The sequence below is a fragment of the Silurus aristotelis genome, assembly GCF_946808225.1.
Source record: "Silurus aristotelis genome assembly, chromosome: 17".
Taxonomy (NCBI): Eukaryota; Metazoa; Chordata; class Actinopteri; order Siluriformes; family Siluridae; genus Silurus; species Silurus aristotelis.
The window spans coordinates 12404046-12421454 of NC_139590.1; positions in this window are offsets into that span (position 1 = coordinate 12404046).

Below are 17409 nucleotides of genomic sequence, written 5' to 3' on the forward strand. Positions count from 1 at the left end.
TTTGAACACCTGTCTATCAGCTAGAATTCTGACCCTCAAAGACCTGTTAGTCTGCCTTTAAAATGTCCACCTCCACTACATTTATTATCCTAAATTAGATGCACCTGTTTGAGGTCGTTAGCTGCATAAAAACACCTGTCCACCCCATACAATCAGTAAGAATCCAACTACTAACATGGCCAAGACCAAAGAGCTGTCCAAAGACACTAGAGACAAAATTGTACACCTCCACAAGGCTGGAAAGGGCTACGGGGAAATTGCCAAGCAGCTTGGTGAAAAAAGGTCCACTGTTGGAGCAATCATTAGAAAATGAAAGAAGCTAAACATGACTGTCAATCTCCCTCGGACTGTGGCTCCATGCAAGATCTCACCTCGTGGGGTCTCAATGATCCTAAGGAAGGTGAGAAATCAGCCCAGAACTACACGGGAGGAGCTGGTCAATGACCTAAAAAGAGCTTGGACCACCGTTTCCAAGGTTACTGTTGGTAATACACTAAGACGTCATGGTTTGAAATCATGCATGGCATGGAAGGTTCCCCTGCTTAAACCAGCACATGTCCAGGCACGTCTTAAGTTTGCCAATGACCATTTGGATGATCCAGAGGAGTCATGGGAGAAAGTCATGTGGTCAGATGAGACCAAAATAGAACTTTTGGGTCATAATTCCACTAAACGTGTTTGGAGGAAGAAGAATGATGAGTACCATCCCAAGAACACCATCCCTACTGTGAAGCATGGGGGTGGTAGCATCATGCTTTGGGGGTGTTTGTCTGCACATGGGACAGGGTGACTGCACTGTATTAAGGAGAGGATGACCGGGGCCATGTATTGCGAGATTTTGGGGAACAACCTCTTTCTCTCAGTTAGAGCATTGAAGATGGGTCGAGGCTGGGTCTTCCAACATGACAATGACCCAAAGCACACAGCCAGGATAACCAAGGAGTGGCTCTGTAAGAAGCATATCAAGGTTCTGGCATGGCCTAGCCAGTCTCCAGTCCTAAACCCAATAGAGAATCTTTGGAGGGAGCTCAAACTCCGTGTTTCTTAGCGACAGGCCAGAAACCTGAATGATCTAGAGAAGATCTGTGTGGACGAGTGGGCCAAAATCCCTCCTGTAGTGTGTGCAAACCTGGTGAAAAACTAGAGGAAATCTTTGACCTCAGTAATTGCAAACAAAGGCTACTGTACCAAATATTAACATTGACTTTCTCAGGTGTTCAAATACTTATTTGCAGCTGTATCATACAAATAAATAGTTAAAAAATCATACATTGTGATTTCTGGATTTTTTTTTTAGATTATGTCTCTCACAGTGGACATGCACCTACGATGACAATTTCAGACCCCTCCATGATTTCTAAGTGGGAGAACTTGCAAAATAGCAGGGTGTTCAAATACTTGTTTTCCTCACTGTATATATGGAATTATATACATAACAAAAAAGTGTGAAACAACTGAAAAATGTCATATTGTAGGTTCTTCAAAGTAGCCACCTTTTGCTTTGATTACTGCTTTGCACACTCTTGGCATTCTCTTGATGAGCTTCAAGAGGTAGTCACCTGAAATGGTCTTCCAACAGTCTGGAAGGAGTTCCCCGAGAGATGCTTGGCACTTGTTGGCCCTTTTGCCTTCACTCTGCGGTCCAGCTCACCCCTAAACCATCTCGATTGGGTTCAGGTCCGGTGACTGTGGAGGCCAGGTCATCTGGTGCAGCACCCCATCACTCTCCTTCTTGGTCAAATAGCCCTTGATGCCTTCAGTGTGACTCTACAATTTTCATAGTCATGAAAATAAAGAAAGCTCTTTGAATGAGAAGGTGTGTCCAAACTTATAAATGACTTCATATCTGGAAAGACACTGTCGGATCTCAGAATCCCCTCTGAGACCAAACACCTCAGGAGTGCTCCAAGTTTACCTCTTTGGTTCTTAATTAACACTAACTCGGTCAGGACTCCCAATAAAAAGGCCCAGAGACTTGGATGAGAAGGACAGCAAAATACAAGTTTATTTCTTTTCTCTGCAGAGAAGGTCAATCACCAAAACAGATATAATCCAGTAGAGAAACTCCTTTTCAGAATAATAGATGCTTGCAAGCGCTTCAAAAGGAAAGTCCCCAAAACCCTAATGGGTGAATCACCTAAGGTGATTTCCACCCTGAACCTCTAGGTAGTTTCCAAAAATCAGAGCTCACCAAAAGATGAAAGTACCAAATAAAATTCCGAAAAGAAAGTCTTCAGACCGGTCTTGAAGGTAATCCAACCGCTCAAAAAGAGACTACACTCGATTACCACACTCGAACCGAACAACCAACGACCACACACTGCTGAGAGTGTCTCTTATTTATGTGCCGGCGCCTCTAGGCGCCTCCTACCTTAATTTGCATGGTTCTACTCGAGATCCCATTATTTCTGACCTACCCAATTTTTGGGCCCTTCCTACTCATTATTATGCATCACGTGGTGAATTCTAATTCCCCTTATTTTCGTTCCCTCCTGGTTCTTCCTCTTCCCTTCGTCATTTCCCCCACGTGATCCCTCTTACCTATATCCCCTTATTTTCGGGCCTTCTTGGGGATCTATTTTTTAAAACTTGTCCTATCTTCCTCATTCTTGTCTTAACTCTCGTTTGAGCAACATTGTTTTGGACTAGCCTTCAGTTCCTTTGGATTGTTTTCTTATTTTCTTCTTCTTGATTATGCGTAAGTTTCTTCTCTTATTTTACCTTATTCTTATGATTATATATATCTCCTTAGACCTTAATTTTAATGCTCTTATGCACCTTTTTCTGCTAATGCTATGGTTATAGTTGATTATATGGCTGTGTGTTAGATATTTTCTTAAGCTTGGCTGTGCACTAGTTCAGTACCTAGTGTACTAGACTGGTTCTTCCTATTTAGTTGCCACCATGCTATTTATTGACCTTGGTCTTGTTCTCTTCTTTCTGTGTGTTTTTCTAGCTCGTTACAAGACCACTAGACGCAAGGGGTCTCACCCTTACTCTAGGGGTTGCACTTCTCCCATTTCTCCCTATCGCCATTTTCAGATCTCCCGTTTGCTTGATGACTTGGGCAACTATTTGGTCGACCCTTATGATGATCCTGATCGTCCTACTTCTTCCCCTACTGCCCACACCTCTCCTTCTACCGTTGATGTGGGCACTCAGACTGACCCTGTGTTGATTCTGCCTGTCAGTCCTCCTCCTGGGGCTCCCCTTTCATCTGACACTGACAGTGCACCTGATTCTGGGCCTGACTCAGGGCCTAATTCGCCTGATCTTCGTCAAGGTGCTTCTCCTTCCTATTCCCCTACTTCTCCCTGCAATCCTCCTCATGGGCCCTCTTCTCCTCCTACTCCCTGGGCGTCTCCTGCCAGTGTCATCACGGTTGAGTCTGAGTCTGGCTTTGGGCCTGACCCCTGTGGGTCCCTGTCTTCTGAGCCCTACCATAGTCTGTCTCTTAACAGTCCCTGGCAGGTTTGTCGTCCTTGTCCTCTTTTCCCTAAGTGTTCCCACTGGGAGTGTCGTCCTTAATAAACATGGTGGTCTTTTTCTAAATGGTCTCTGTTGTGGTTTCTTTATAAGCAAGCAATAGGCTTTGATTACATTGGTCTAAGGTCAACCTGTTAGGCAGGTTTATTATAAAGCAAAGAGTATACTTAGTCTATTAAGTGATACTAAAACAACTTAACTGATAATTACTTTATAGACTTGGTTGTATAGACTTGGTTTGTATCGATGCCTATCGAAAAAAATTCCACATTACTTCCCCCTCTGAAACTGAAAAGTTTCACACAATCTACTCTTTTCATGTTTGCGCTTGCATGCATCTTTACAGACCCCAGATAAATGAAAAATAATAGCAAACATGTTACTGATAGCAAAAGATAGTAAATACATCTTACATGTCTAACATATGCTCTGTAGGTAAAGTAAATCAACAGGCCACGGCTACTAAGCCCTGGCCCTAAAACTACACGAGCTGTCAGGAAGTTAAAATTAAACGTTAAACAGTGGTATTACTTAAGAAAGGTTATATATCCGCCAGTAGAGCAGTTCCAATAAAATCAGATAGCATATGTTCATACGATGAAAGCCAATCGAAATAGCAAATAAGAATGAAAATCAAAAGATCAAAATATATTTCCATTAAAATATCATTAAAACTCAGTTTCAGTAAAATGTTAAAACGTTTCAGTAAAATGTTAAAACGTTAGTAAAAGTTAACATATCAAAATGTAAAACTTCAGTAAAAATTAACAGTAAAACTTCAGTAAAAATTACCATAAAACGTTAGTAAAAGTTAACATATCAAAATGTAAAACTTCAGTAAAAATTAACAGTAAAACTTCAGTAAAAATTAACATATATTTCCACATTACTACTCCCCTACATTACTTATGACACATCAAAGACATACTGGCCTTCTCGAACATGGATCAGGAGTGGGCGAAAAACCCTCTGTAGCTGATGGCGAGGGAAAATTCCCACTCTGCCCGCCGTGGCGCGACAGTGTGAAAGGGTCACCAGATCCGTGGTTTGCAATGTGTGAAGGGGTTGTGACAGTGGTATTAATGCCAGTACCAATGGTGTCGTGGTGCCACGTGACGAGTCCAGAAGGGCAAGGGGGCGGTAGTCCTGCAGTCCGCCTCCATTCGGGCCCATATGTCGAACTTGTCGGTGGTTGTGAGATGTGCTCGTGACGAAACATGTATGGACGAGTCCGTATTGTAAAACAGTGGGTGAATAGGTGGCTGTCTGGGTATGGTGTTCCATATCCGCACTTCGTCCTGGGACAGGCTGGACCACAGTTTATATCCTGCCAAGGAGACAGAATGATATTCCACTCGGGCTTCCTGTAGAATGTCTCGGGTGAGCAAAAACGCGTGTGTGGTAATACCGCCGTACGCTGAGGCTACTGATATGAGGCGGCGTAAGATGTATGTGTGAGTGGTGAGTGTGAGTGGACGTGTGTCGTGAATCGAATAGTCTATGCAACTATTGTGTTCGTGGACCCAGTGTTGACTGGATAGAGTGAAATCAGCGTGTTTTAAAATGAGGGCCAGAGGTCGGGGGCCATCTTCAGCGAGCGTGGTCCACTGGAGCTGTTGATTCAAGCCATGGATGTGGGGGTCCGGTGGGTACGGTTGAGCCATGCTGCGTCGGACGATGTGGGTTGGGAGCTGCTGTAGGGCTTGTGGGGTGAGCCAGGTCGAAGGTGCCTGAGCATAGCGTGCGATGGTGTGGCAGGCTCCACAGTAGCAGTGGTTGGAGAGAAAGGTGTAAGCATAGCGAGCGTTGCCTGGTGATTGCGAAGGGTGGCCCGGATCGTAGATGCAATGAACAGTACAGGATAAGAAGTCAAGGCGCTGACGACAGGACACCCGCCTTGGGCGTGATGGAGGCAAGGGCAGTCCAGGAGGTAAGCGGGCGACTGCCATTGTCTGGACCTGTACAGAAACATACATATACAGAGCAACAACACAGAAAACATCGGAATGGCTGAAGTGTCTGGTCCGGCTACCACCACCACTCGTGGTGTGGTGCTAACTGTTTCATGCTGAGGGGTAGAGGAACGTTCAGTTTGTGTCCAGCACGAAGGTTCTGCCATACATCTCGCTTCGTAAGGGGTTGGTGCCGGAGTGTAGGTGACACACACACAATGGAGTCCACCCCGACCGGGACACGGTATGGTGGTTTCCTCGGGAGCTGTTGCAAAAGGCGTTTGCAGTGCGGGGTTAGGGACGTCCATAGCTGGTAGCCACAGAAGGAGACGGTGTGGTATTGGATCAGAGTCTGTAATGGGATATTCGGGGTAATAAGGAACGCGTGATGGGAGTGGCTTCTATAGGCGTGTGCCACTGTGATAATGCGACGACATGTGTAAGTGTGTACGGTGAGGGTGAGCCTGGATGTGAGAGAGAAGGACATGTCAGTGGGTCCATCATGGATCCACTGTGTATATCGCAAGGTGATATCAGCGTGTGCCATAATGTATGGAAGCGGTCGATAGTCCCTTCGGTTGCAGTTATGAATAAGGAAGGCGACATATCGGTCAGTGGTCAGGGGAGACCAGGTTGCATGGTTCAGTTCTGTAACCTCAGCCAACGGGGGGTAAGGGTGCGCAGTAACTGCGTTGGCAAGTGAGATAACTTCTAACATAACTAGCTGAAGACTGGGATCTGGCAGGGGTCGGAGATACATTAACAGGCGTTGGCAGGCACCGCAGCCGAGGTTGTGTCGTGTGAAGAAATGGTAATGTCTGTGAGGTTGCATATCTGTGGGACAAACGCAGGATGAGGTGCATGTGAGGTAACAGGTACCAAAGGGACGTTGAATACTTTGTGGTAAATGTCTGGCGTGCGTTCGTAAGGGACCTCGCTGTTGGAGTGCCATGATCTGAGGGAAAGAGACACACAAAGCGACTAACTAGAAGGGGGTTAAGCAAAGGGCAGGGTACATGTATCTTTACAGTGATTTATCTCTTTAAGCCTTGTCATCCTCTGCTAGGAGCAGAGGGTAGAGTGTGTCGGAGTGGTTCAAAAGTGCCTGATTGTCCTCGTCATCGTCTAACAATCTGGCGTTCATCATGAGATATTGGCCGAAAAGGGAATGTACAGTCTTGTCAATAAGAGAGCGAATAAGCGGGATGCCACAGCATACTACTGCTAAGACCGCTAGTAGGACGAATCCTGCTATTGTAAGAATTCTTATCAGACCCGCCAACCAGTCGCCTGACATTAACCATTTGTACCAGGCGGGGTCGGGGGATGCATTATTTTGAGTCATTTCCTTACGCATTGCTTTCATTTTGTTAAAGACAGCATTTAAAGGTCCTGCTGGGCCGGTATGTAAGGGTATTAGTGCACAGCAGTCTGAACCGAAGAGAGTGCAGACTCCTTGGTCTGGACCGCGCATGGTGTCTAAGGCAAAGCGGTTTTGTACAGTCATCATTGTGGTGGCATGGAGTTGCTCTGCCATAAGTCCTAGGGCCGATATGGTGTGATTAATAAATCGTTGCTGATTGTACCATATGTAATTAATCCACTTCATGTTTCTATGTGCTTGTACGTGGGGGAGGAATATAGTCCAGGCCGTGGAGGATGCTTCTTGTAGGGCGCGATATTGTTCTGGTACGCCGGCTGGTTCTCCGGACCAGTCTACATATATGAGAGCGTCAGTATCCCACTGCGGTAGGTGTGTGGAGTTACCCAATGTAAAGTACTTATTCAGGGTTATTTCGTTCAAGGCCGTGGAGACATCACGGCGAGTGCGCGCGTGTGCGGGGTGCTTGAGGAGTTGCTCCAGTCTGGTCTCATTTAGCTCGAATACAGTGAGATGCCCCTCCAGTAGGACTGGCGTGCAAAGTCCACCCCAAAACTTGGGGAGGACCTGCAATACTCGTGGCTCTCCACAAAACCAGAATACGTCAGCCAGTGGTAAAGTACCTAATTTAAGTTGAGGGATGATTACTTGGACGGTGGTGTTGGGCTCACACCCGTACTGTGAGGTGTTACAACTGGACATCATGTTTATGATGGGATAGTTAGCCTCCAGTGTATCTAGACATGCTGTTTTAGAAATACTACTACCAACGGGTATGGACCCTCTTCCCCTAATGCAGAGTGGGAATCTCTGGTCTGGATGGATACGCACTCGTATATCTGTGGGGTTCTCAGTTGTATCCGGTGTGTGTGAGCAGGATCTGCTGTAATTCTTCATCCATTCTGCTCCATGTGTGTGAGCGGCTGCTCCTAGTAAACATGCCGCGGGACATAAGTGGGTGCTATTATAAGGGGGCTTTGCGCATTCGCGAATTCCTCTAGTGGGCATTGCATAAGGTACGTGCCTTGATCGTTTATGACATACAATACACGTGCTATTGGGATGCGCTTGACGAGCCGTGTCTTGAAGCCAGGCGTAGTACAAATTTGGTTGAGTGGCACGATAGCCCGTATCGTTGTGTATGGTGACGCTGAGGAGGGTGACGGTTGACGAAACATTTGGGGGAAAGACGGGAGCGTCGCTGACGTTATAGCGACCATCAATTCCCCAGACTCTACCTTCCGGCGACTGGCAAGTGTCTGGGCAGGAGTCGTTAAGGGCCATATGAAGAAAAAAATGGCTTAGGTTCCGGCCACTGTGACATGGAACATAGTACGAAGTGAAGTTCTGGTCTTTAATCCCGGGGAACATGGATGGTTTACTGTTGTCTGACCCTTCGCATCTGATTGTGAAATCTATAGCGGCCTGGCGGGGTTGGAGGCCTGGTTGGCCCCCAGGAGCATAGACTCGTGCTCCCGTGTCAGAATCCACGCTGCTTGTTTGTACCGATGTGGATTGAGATGATGGGTGTTTTGTATAATAATAATGTAGCCAAATGCCATGAAGCCTTTTACAGGCACCATGCTTGGGTCTTCCTGTAATTACAACGGCTATTGTCGGATCACTTAAGTCGTCTAGCACATTTGGCCGTCGTACGCCTACCTCCACCGTAAGTAAAAAGTGCGAATTGGATGCATCATCGGCCCAACTTTGTATGTCTACCTTGTGCGGGATGGCGGGGCCGGTGTAACTAACCGAATAGCTAATATGATACCAGTGTTTGTTTCTAAAAAGGGCCGCAGTTTGGGCAAGTTGAGAATGGTTAGCGGCTACCATTAGATTTAGAGCACACCACATATGATTACCTATTGAGCCGTTTGCTGGTGGCCACAAGTCAGGGAGTACTGGGGTGAAGTTTGACCGATACACTTCGACCCCTGCTATGTAGGCAAATCCCTGCCCTGCCTCCCTACGTTTTCTGGAATGATTCGTTTGCGGCGCCTGCGTAGGGTTGGTCATGTTGGGGTAGGTGTCATTGGAGATTACAGTACCGTTTTGCGGGGTACTTTGTACTGCTGCTAATGTTGCGCATGTGATGATATACAAGAACAGTGTCACAATTACCATGAGAACTATTACATGTTTTGACTCTTTGGGCCTATATCGTCTGAGGTATTGTCTGTGTTTGGGATCTAACATTCCGGCCTGCAATTTAGTCATACTGGAGTTCCCAGGCTATGTCGGCGGGGTTGAGGGTGTCGTACAGCGGTGGTGGGTTAACTATAGCAAAGGGGGAAAGCGTGGGCGTGACTGGTTCGTTTGATGGTTCTCCTGTATATTGCGATGGATCTGGGAGGTCTAATGGTAAAAAGTCAGACGGGGAAAACGGGAGTGGGAGGTATACATCTGGTGCTTCTGGTTGGATGTCTGCAGGGACGTTTGTGATGGCTGCACTGTCGTCCTGTGCGTCTTCTGGTGTGAGTTGCGGAGCTGGAGATGACTGAAGAGTCGGCTGTGGGGCAGCCGGGGAGTCGTCAGCCCGCGGTTCTGGTGCTGCCTGCTTCTTGGCTAGCTTCTCTGCTTTCTTCCTTTCTTGTGCGCGGGTACGTTTTGCTGGTCCTTGCGAGGTGCTTGGGCCGTCTTCGTCGTCCGAGTCGTCGTCGTCCGAAGGTTTGTCTTGTTCACTGGTTGTGGATTTCTGTCCTTCCACATAAGCCCTGCAACAATGATTCAAATGATACCAGTGTTGCTTACCTTCAACTTTTACTGCGGTAGGGGTTGCCAACACCACTTTGAACGGGCCTTCCCGCCTGGGTGTCTTCCAATGTTTCTTTTTAAACACCTTAATGTAGACAAAGTCCCCAGGCTCAACTCTCGCGAGCTTCTTTGCCTCTTTGTCTGTCGGACCCTCACTTGCCTGTGTGGCCGCGCACACCTGTGGGTATACAGTTCTATGGATTTCGGTTAAGTGCTTCACATAGCTAGACATCTCTTTTTCCAATTGCTCCAATCCTGGACCTTTATAGGGTCCTCTTGTGAACGACATTGGCATTGGCCGTCCTGTCACTATCTCATGAGGTGACAGGTGTAAGGTCCGGTTTGTCTGCGCCCTCATTTTCATCAATGCCAATGGTAATGCCTGTACCCAATTTAACTTGGTGCTTGCACATATCTTTGCCACTTTTGCCTTGATAGTGCCATTTGCCCTTTCCACCATTCCCTGGGATTGGGGATGGTACACGCATCCTAGTTTTTGTTTTACATACAATGCTCTCAGTACCTCCTTCATTATCTGATTGGTAAAATGTGGTCCATTGTCTGACTGAATCTGATCAGGGATTCCAAATCTAGGGATCACTTCCCTACACAGAAATTTAGCGACTGTTTTTGCAGTATTGTCAGCTGTTGCTATCGCTTCCACCCATCGACTGAATCTGTCCACTACCACCAGGATGTATCTTTTCCCTGATACCCTGTCCTGCATATCCACAAAGTCCATTACCAAGTGTCGAAATGGTCCCATTGGAACTGGAATGTGACTGATGGGGGCTGTGAAGTTCTTTCTAACATTGTTCCTAGCACATACTTCACACTGTCTTAATGCATGGTCTACCATGCTTGCCAAATAGGGCGACCACCATTCTTGCCTGATTGAGTCAATGATTACTTTTCTATTGCAGTGGTCTGGTCCGTGCACCTCCCTGATCAGCATGGGTAGTAGCGCTCTTGGTGCCACCCATATGCCATCTGCACTTCTCCATATCTTTTTGTCTTCTGCCTGCCATGCCCCTCTCTTTTTCCAACACTCTTTCTCCTCTGGGCTTGCTGCCTCCTGTCCTTGCACTATCTCTTCAAGTGTTAGATTTTCTGATCTCTCTTCTGGTTCTCCAGGTATCAATACTGCCATTACACTCTGTTCGCCTACTGCTGCTCTTTTTGCTGCTTCGTCTGCCGCTGTGTTACCTTTGGTCACCATTGTTCCATCTGTTTTGTGGGCTCTACACTTAACTATTGCTAGTTTCTGTGGCAATTGTATAGCATGCAACAACTCTGTTATGGCCGGCCCATGAGTAATTGTAGACCCATCTGCACGTTGGAACCCTCTCTGTGCCCAAATTGGTCCGAACACGTGACATACCCCATAGGCATATGCAGAGTCTGTGTACACTGTGCATGTTTTTCCTGCAGCTAGTTTGCAAGCTGCAGTCAGTGCCTTGATTTCTGCTAGTTGTGCTGAACATGGCTGTGGGACCTGGGCTTGTGCTATTGTTCTGTGGTCCTGTGTCTCAGGGTCATACTCTATCACTGCATACCCTGCTTTGTTCCCTTCCATTGTCCGGTAACATGAGCCATCTACAAAAAATATCCGCTGTGAGTCTTCCAGCGGTTCTGGTTCTAAATCTGCTCGTGCTTTTAGAAATTTCTCTGACTCTTCTCTACAGCAGTGCGGTGTGCCATCGTTGGGCAGCACCATCCTCTCTGCTGGGTTTACTGTATTGCAGCGTTCTATTGTCAATTCTGGTGATGACAAAATCACATCATACCCTGTTCTCCTTGCATTGGTTATTACGAACTTTTGACTTGTTAGTAGCGAAAACAGTGCATGTGATGTGTACAGGGTTACTGGGTGCCCCATTGTGATGGATGAGGCCTTTTGGTAAGCGAACGCTGCTGCGCTTATAGCCCTGTAGCATGGGGGCATGCCTTTTTCTACTGTGTCTAGCGCGGTGCTAAAATAGGCGATGGGTTGGTTCCCCATTCCTTCCTGGTGCTGCATTAGTACAGCCGACGCAAATCCCTGTCGTTCAGAAACGTACAGGTGAAATGGCTTGCTGTAATTTGGACATGCTAAGGCTGGAGCCGAAGCCATTGTGCTCTTTATTAATTCAAACGCTGCCTGACCGTCTGACGTCCATTCTAGTTTTGCACTGGGTTTATTCTGACCTGCTGCTTTTATCATGTCTCTTAGTGGCTGTGCTTTGAGTGCAAAGTCACATATCCACGGTCTGCTAAATCCTGCCATACCCAGGAATGACAGCATTTGACGCACGTTTTCCGGTCGTGGTGCATTTCTTATCGCCTCTAGGTGTGCGGGCGAAATCTTTCGTGTCGTGCCTTCTAGTACCCTTCCCAGGTATTCTACCTTTTTGCTGCAGAATTGCAACTTCTCTTTACTGACTTTGTGTCCATTTTTTGCTAAGGCTTTTAGTACTGTTAGTGAGTCTTCTAGACACTGTTCTTTTGTTTCCGAACAGATGAGTAGATCGTCTACATATTGCAAGAGGCGGCTTGAAATTTGCAAGTTTTGGAGGTCACGCGCTAACACCTGGTTAAAGATTGATGGACTTTCACAGTACCCTTGTGGTAACCGTGTATACGTGTACTGTTGGCCCCCATATGTGAACGCAAACAAATGGCGCGAGTCTGGGTGCAGAGGGATACTAAAGAATGCAGAGCATAAGTCTATTACCGTGTACCATTGGGTACTCTCTGGAATGTTTGACAACAATGTGTGAGGATCTGGGACCACGGGAGTTTCTGCGATTACAATCTGATTTACTGGTCTCAGATCATGCACTAACCTCCATTTGTCTGAGTTTGGTTTTCTCACTGGAAAGATGGGAGTGTTGCAGTGACTTTGAGTTGGGATCAATACCCCTGCTTCCACTAAGCCTTTTATGGTTGGTCCTATCCCTTCTACAGCCTGCTGTGATATAGGATACTGTCTTTGGTAAGGTAAGGTAGCTTCGGGTTTAACCTGAATTTTAACTTGTCCTGATGATTTGACTAGACCTACATCCGTGGCGTGCTTTGTCCACAGCTGTTCTGGGATTATTTTTAAGGCGTTTTCTTTCTCTTGTTCTGTTAGTTCCTGTTCTGCCGACACTAGGGTCATTTGCGTTTCCGCTTTTCCTTTTCCCTCACTTTTATTTTTAGGGCTAACCAGTACTTGAGTCGCCACTACTTGTTCTGTGCCTTCCCCTTTGATCCTCAAATACTTCCTATCTTTAGTTATTGTTACATTTGTATTATGTGTCTGACACCATTCCTGTTCTTTTCGTGCTTGTCTAACCATTGTCCCTAAATCTTTGGATTCAAAATTTTGCCCGATCATTAGAGTGATGTGGGGTGCTGCCTGATGTACTTGGTACCATTCTTCTACATCTTCCGCTAGCTCTACTTCAGCGGCTATTCCTTCTGGCCCTATAATGATGGACTTGGTTTTTAGTCCACACCTTCTTCCTTCTTGAGTTTGATCCCACAGTCTGTTGTATTCTTCATCTTGTTCCCCCTCATCATACTTTATTGTGCAATGTAATGGGTCTCTAGCCTCGCGACAATCTGGTCTCATGAGTTGGAGCCAAGGTTTCCATTCACTGAATATTTTCCAGAGATTTGATTTTTCTTTCTCCCAGATCTCTAGCCAATAGACTTTGTCTAAGTTTGGACAGTCTTCTTCTCGTTCTCTCCATAATACTGGATACTGGGATGTGATTGCATCTGGTAGTGTGACCCATACACCGGTGGGCCCACAATGTATTTTGGCTCCTAATTTACATAACGCGTCTCTGCCTAATAAGTTTACTGGTGTAGCTGGTGAGAAGAGCAGAGGTGTTTGGATGCTTATTCCGGCGATTGTTATCCACTGGGGTTCGGTGAAACGTAAGGTCTGTGTTTTTCCCGAGATGCCTACTGTTTTTATTGCCTTACGGGTAAGGGGGAGTTTCGAGCCTTCTTTTCCTATTGATGAATATGTTGCCCCAGTGTCTACCAGAAATGGCGCTTTTAAGTCGTCTCCAATTACCACCATCATTGTTGGCTCTTGAACTGGATGCAGTGAGATGGTACACTGCACCAACTCCCCTGTTGGCTTCTCGGGGCATCTTCATTGGTTTCCTGGGGCTGGCCCCATAGGGCTGCCTCCAGGTGGGACAGGTCCTTGGTTATGGGCCGGTCCCATCCATTGTCCTCCCCAATTGTTTGGTCCTTGGGGGTTTCTTCCCATTCCTCCAGGTAGGCCTGCTTGTCCCGTATTCTGCTGGTAGGGGCAATCTCGTTTCAAATGACCTGTATTGTTACAGTTCCAACAGGCTCCTGGTTGTCCTCCTTGGCCCCACTGGCCTCTGGACATGGGTCTTGGTGGTCCCCCTCTTCCTCTTCCTCTGGGGTTTCCCCAATTTCTTTGTTGGGGGTATTGGGGCCCCATTTGATACTGAGGGACCATTTGGTAGTTCCCCGGTGCTATCATAGGTGCCGGGGGTTGATACATCATTTGTGGTTGTGGCTGTGGTATCATGACAGGTTGGGGCGCTATTGGCACCACTGGTTGCGTCATTGGTTGCACTGTCGCCGGTACCATCATGGCTGCTTGGGTCACTGGTTTGTCATCTTTTTTCTTTTCTTCCTGACCCTTCTGTTTAGTCCTTGCCAATTCCCCCAACTGTGCCTTGTGGAGTTGCATTACCAGGTTCTCAGCTGCTTTTCTTTCCTCCTTTTCTCTTTTTCTTTCTAGCTCCACATAGTGAATCACATTGGCTTCAAAGGTTGACCAGGGTATGGTGTTCAACCCTACCACTGCCTCCAGTTTCTTCTGTACTTCCTCCGGGAGGGCTCTTTTCAGCATCATTCTGAACAGAGCCCGGTTGGTCTCCGTCTCATCCCATCTTGACCCCATTTCCTCTCTCCAGGCATTTTGTAGGTTCAGGATGAACTGGGCTGGTCTTTCGTCGTCTTGTAGTTTCATCTTTTCCACTCTTCCTGGGTCTGCTTTTGTTGGATACAGTACCCTCAGAGCATCCCACAGTTGTTGTCTCACTTTTCCCAGTTGTACATGGTCATAGCTTGGATCATCTGCTGTCTTGGGGATATGGGCTTGGACCAGGATCTCTGTCATTTTTGCTTTTCCTAGTATTTGGGACAGGATAGCTTTTATATCTCCCACAGCCAAGCATTGGCCCATTGTTTGTTCTTCCAGCTTGGTGATCCACTTCTGGGCTCCTTCCCATATGTTCGGAAGGCGGCCTATCAGGCCCGTCAGATCCATAAATGTCCATGGTATGTACGTAACTTTCTTGTCTTTGACCAGCAGGGGGAGCATTTTTGTGCGAGGCGGTTCGCTGGCTTCCTCTTCTTCATCCATTTCCTCGTCCTCGGACCTTGGTGTTTCTTCCCCACTGCTGTTTGTGTCTTCGTCGACATGACCTTGGTTTCTAGGGTATTCTTCCTTCTTTTTTCCTTTCTGCTTCTGCCTGGTCATGGAGCGGGTGCTTATGCGGGATGTTGATATTATGAAGGGTTTAGGCAATCTTGCAGTTGTTTTGGATTTGGCCTGGCTCTCGTGACCCTTTGCTGCTCCTTGTTCAGTCTTCACTTGTTCCACCCGTCTGTTTAAGTGATACATGGCTTCTGCCTGTGCTTCTCTTGTTTGGTGTTCTCTGTTCACTGCGGCCTTCTGTTCCATTCTCAGTTTGGACATACTTTGGTTCATTTCATCCAGATTTTTTAGCATGCTATGGCTTAGCTCCAGGAGTTGTTGTGTTCCCACTTTTCCTTTCTCCATGGTTTTCGCTGGGACTAGTCGCATTTCTCCTTCCAGATGTACTATTTCTCCCAGTCCTTGCTTTCTTTTCTTGTTTTCCGGCCGCTTTAACTGTACCCCCACGGGGTCCCAGTCCAGGTCATCATATTCCATTTTTCCTTCCTCCCAGCTCTGTTGCTCTTCTCTTGGGTCTTTTTCTTTTGCTGGCCTTTTGCTTACCAGGGATCCCTCGCTACCAAAGTGCATGGGGGTTCCTAGGTTTACTGATTCTGATGACCTTCTTCTCTTTCCTCGCTCTTCCTTACAGGCATCTGCAAGTTCTTTTGGTGTCACACTTCTCCAGCTTTCTTCTTGTTCTTCCTGTGTGTCCCCCCGTTCCTGCTCTCTTTGTCTGCCCGAATATGGGGTGCTGTACTTGATTTGTTTATCCCTGCATCCGAGACTGTAGTTTTGCCATCCGGCCACTTTTTCTGTATCACTTTGGCACGTTCCAGGGTCCGAAACATGCCCTTCCATCAGCTCGTCCTCCTTGTTTCGGGGTCGTTCTCTCTCCAGCATGTCCTCTTGTTCCTCTAGGTCTTTTTCACTCCGGTTATTGCTCTCTTTCCCTCTTGAATGGACCCTCTCATCTTCAGCCATCTCTGGCTTGTTGTCAGCGTTGTACCTTGTTCTGACTAGTCCTTCCACCATGCCACCTGTTAGTTCTATAGTGACTCGTTTCGGGTCTCCAAGTTCCTGCGGCAGCAGTGGATACAGCCCTGTTGTATATCCAGGCGGTTTCTCGTTGTAAGGGGGTGGCTTCAGCTGCTCCTCACATTTCTCCCATGGTGGGGCAGTCCCTTCACTCTCCCTTTCCTTCTTTCTTTCTCCCGATGCCTCGCCGTTTTCACAACAGCAATCATTTCGGCAGTTGCATCGTGGTATTTTCTTTTCTTTTCCTTCTGCTGCATTTTTCATTCTTCTTCTCATTCCTTCTTCCTGAAACCAGTTAACTATTTCCCACTTTCTCTTCATTTTATCCAATTTTTCCTTTTTTCCTTCTCCCCTGTATTCTATCCAATCCTTCAGTTTTTTGCATTTTTCTTCATTAAATGACCCTTCCTCAGGCCACTGCACGCTCCCTTTTGTTTGCTCGTGCCACTTTTTCATGTACTTCTCTATCTCTTTTCCTGCATCCTTGTGGTGATTTATTATAATCCACACTGGGGTTACCAGTGGTGTACCTTGTTTCTTTTCCATCATGCACCCTTGCCTTGCCCTTGCTGCGTCTGATCTGGGTCCTGGGTTTCTGTTTGATTCTACCCAATTTAGTTTTGCGTGTATTCTTTTTACTGTTACCCCGCTTCTGTATGGGTTTTTCCTAGTTAATCCCCCCAATGAATTTATTTTGTCTACTAGAATTGAGGTTGCCGCTCCTCTTTCCCACTGCACCACTCGCGGTTCAACGGTTACGGTTGCTGTCAGTCCTGAGCAATAATTATATTGTTCTGGCCCTGCCGCAAATACTTCTACAATTGGTTCGCTATCTTCGTCCCACGGGTCTTGTACTAATTCTGCTATCGGTATTACTGCCTGTCCTGGTTTAGGTGTTTCTAACAACGTGCGTGTTACGGGACTCAATACTCTGGGTCGCCAAAGTTCTCTAATCACCCTCTCCCAATTGTCTTCTGGGAATATCCTTTTTAGCGCCTGTAATTTATCGAATGTTGTCAGTTCCCACAATTTGTCTGCTATTTCCTTTTCAGTCTGCCACTTCTCTACTCCGTTTATATCTAGGTACGTTCGCTCGTCGAAGAAATGTGTCCTGATTCCTTTCGTTTCTATCTCTAGCACACTCATCCACTCTCTGTTATATCCTGCAACTTACTTTTGGTGGCCCAACACCCTAATCCCTTATCCTACTACTACACCCTTCTTTAATTTATTCAACTATCATTTGCATCAAACACACAGCATTTAGTCATTCATCACTACATCAACAACACATTTGCATTTCAATATCACAGTAATATCAATAACACATTTGAGCTTAATCACATATCATTCATAAA